Source organism: Aotus nancymaae, unplaced genomic scaffold (genome assembly GCF_030222135.1).
Source record: "Aotus nancymaae isolate 86718 unplaced genomic scaffold, 86718_ANA_hifiasm-v0.15.2.pri h1tg000046l, whole genome shotgun sequence".
Taxonomy (NCBI): domain Eukaryota; kingdom Metazoa; phylum Chordata; class Mammalia; order Primates; family Aotidae; genus Aotus; species Aotus nancymaae.
Genome location: NW_026988460.1, coordinates 25317737 through 25321007, shown reverse-complemented (window position 1 = coordinate 25321007; position 3271 = coordinate 25317737). Strand labels below are relative to the sequence as shown.

Below are 3271 nucleotides of genomic sequence, written 5' to 3'. Positions count from 1 at the left end.
TTTTAGTAGAGAAGGGATTTCTCCATGTTGGCCAGACTGGTCTCGAACTCCTGACCTCGTTGTGATCCACCTGCCTCGGCCTCTCAAAATGCTGGGATTAGAGGCGTGAGCCTCTGCGCCTGGCCTCAGCATGATATTTTTGATATTCATCCTTTTCGTTGTATGTTGCGCAGTGTTTTATTTGTTATGTAAAGTTCCCTTGGGTGAAGTGAGAGTTGGTATGAGCTTCCCGGCAGCCACAGCACTGATGAAAGCCCGCTTGGTTATGGATGGCACCTTGTGCCGGGCACAGCGTCGAAGCTTCACTCCAGCCAGCTTTCTGGATTGATTTTCCTGAAGAGCTGGACACATCCTTCTTTGCCTGGAAAGGTACCCTCCATGAAGCGCTGTCCACAAACCTGACGAAGTTTTCGAGTTCCCATCCAAGGCAGCGCTCAAGGGCTGAGAGAAGACATTGGAGCAGGCGGACCTCACCAGAGGGGCCCTGGACCGCAGTGAGCTTGAGCGCAGCCACCTGATGCTGCCCCTGGAGTGAGGTTGGAGGAAGCAGAAGGGCGCCGCAGCCTCGCAGCCCAAGGGGCGGCTCCGACAGGAGGTAGTGAGCACTGCTGGAACACGGCGGGGCCAGCGCATCGCGGTGCTGGTGCGCAAAGTCTTCGCCTGGGCGAAATGGCCGTCTGGGCTGGGCATGGTGGGACGGTTTACCAACCGTACGTACCGCAAGCGCATCGACAGCTTCGTCAAGCACCAGATCGAGGACATGGACGACCACAGGCCCTTCTTCACCTATTGGGTCACCTTCGTGCACAGGCTTATCACCATTCTAGCCGTGTGCATCCATGGCATCGCGCCCATCGGCTTCTCTCAGCATGAAACAGTGGACGCGGAGCTGCGGAGCTGCAGGGTCTACGAGAACGTTAAGTATGTGCAGCGAGAGAACTGGATCGGGCCCAGCTCGGAGGCCCTCATTCACCTGGGTGCCAAGTTTTCGCCCTGCACGCACCAGGGTCTGCAGGTGAACAGCTTCATTCGCGCAGCGCGTGATTGCGAGAAGCACTCAGCCTGCTACGTGTGCAACGACAGGTTGGGCTGAGTGCAGACCTCGGAGGAGGAGTGCTCATCCATGCTGGCAGTGTGCGTAAAGTGGCCCATCCATCCCAGCACCCCAGAGCTGGCCAGCCACAAGAGACAGTTTGGCTCTGTCTGCCACCAGGATGCCAGGGTATGTGATGAGCCCTCCTCTGAATACCCCCATGATTGGTCAGAAGACATCACCAAGTGGCCAGTCTGCACCAAAAACAGTGCTGGGAACCACACCAACCTACCCCACATGGACTGTGGCATCACAGGGCAGCCCTGCTGCATTGGCACCAAGGGCAGGTGTGAGATCACCTCCCGGTCTACTTCCTTGAGGAGGCCACACTCTGCTCTCAGGTGCACTGCATGGATGATGTGTGTGGGCTCCTGCCTTTCCTCAACCCCAAGGTCCTTGACCAGTTCTAACGCCTGTGGCTGTCCCTCTTCCTGCACGCCAGGATCCTGCACTGCCTGGTAACCATCTGCTTCCAGATGACCGTCCTGTGGGACCTGGAGAAGCTGGCAGACTGGCACCACATAGCCATCATCTACCTGCTGAATGATGTCACTGACAAACTGGCCAGTGGCATCTTCCTGCTGTACTGTGCAGTGGTGGGTCTGGCTGGATCCCACTTTGGGATCCTGGCCAGCTCTTCCAGAGGTAGCAGATCCTGGCACGGCCCTGGCATGCCTTCTTCAAGCTGCTGGCTGTGGTGTTCTTCGTCTTCACCGTTGGGCTGCTGCCCTGGATTGACAACTTTGCCCACCTCTCGGGGTTCATCAATGGCTTCTTCCTCTCCTTCGCCGTCTTACCCTACATCAGCTTTGTCAAGTTCAACCTGCACTGGAAACACTGCCAGATCATCATCTTTCAGGTGGTCTTCCTGGGCCTTCTGGCTGGCCTGGTGGTCCTCTTCTACTCCTATCCTGTCCACTGTGAGTGGTGTGAGCTCCTCACCTGCATCTCCTTCACTGACAAGTTCTGTGAGTAGTAGGAACTGGATGCTCAGCTCCACTGAGCTGGCTGCGGCTCCCGGGGCCGTGAGCTCCTGCAGGCCAGAGCAGACATGGCAACCGTGAGCCTCACAGGCTTACAGGAGTCACCTGCTCCATGTGGGGGACTGGCCTGTGTCCTGGAGACAGGCCTCTTGTGTCTCGCTCACTTCTGTTGAACCACTCGTACTGCCGGGCGTTTATTATACTACTTCCTGCGATATCCTTCTAACTTGTCTCTTGACGACCACCTCATGTGGCCAATACATGGAGTGGGAGCGTTTTAGCTGCCATTAACTAGAAAAATAAAAATGTTCCATTGCATGAATATGCCACCATTTGTATTAATCTCTTCTGCTGTGGTTGGACTTTCAGTTTGTTTCAATTTTTGACTTTTATGGAAAATGCTGCTGTGAGCTCTCTGGTGCCTAAACATGGCTGTGGTAGCTGAATGCATACATTTCTATTGCGTATATACCTTCAAGTGGACTCACCAGCCCATAGGATATGCATGTGTTATCAGCTTTATTGAGATATTGTTTAGAATATGCATATCTCGAAATGTTAATGGATACTGTCAAACACCTTTCCAAAGTAGCCGTACCACCTTACACCACCACCAGCAGTGTCTGAGAGTTCCAGTTGCTCCACACCCTCCGCAATGCTTGGTGCTGTCAGACTCCTTAGACTCCTTACTTTGGTTTTGCCATGAATTTATATTTCTATCACACTTCTCAGGGGATTCTCAACTCTTGCTGTGTATCCAAACCACCTGGTGAGCTTTAAAAATACAGGCCCTGGGACCCTGCCCAGGTTATTCTGAGTCAGAGTCCCCTGAATCAGGGCTAGGGCACAGATGTGTGCAGATTGAACAAGGTGCACTCCCCCGTGTTCCCCACCGCGAGCCTCTGTTCCACCAGCTCCCCTGCCAGGCGACCGCTCAGCTTCTTATTGACTCCTGGTTCTTGATGACCACTTTGCTTAACCTCAGGCTGTCATTCTTCAGGCCCGAGGGTCTTCTCTGACTGGACCCTTGGTTTCTGTCCACTGCTGAGATCTTGTCTGTGCCCTGGCGCCTTGGGAGGTGAGGTGTGGGTAGGGATCTGAGAGGCGGGTGGGAGGCATTGGAGGGCAGCTTCACCCAGTACAGACAGTGGCTCTGAGGGTCCCCTGGCTTCCATGACAACCTTTGTAGACTGTG

At 54.5% G+C, this 3271-nt stretch overlaps 1 pseudogene; it reads left to right on the top strand.

The window, feature by feature from the left end:
• Window positions 1-220: 220 nt before the first annotated feature.
• On the top strand, window positions 221-2096 carry LOC105731420 (inactive rhomboid protein 1-like; annotated as a pseudogene).
• The last annotated feature ends 1175 nt before the right edge of the window (window positions 2097-3271 follow it).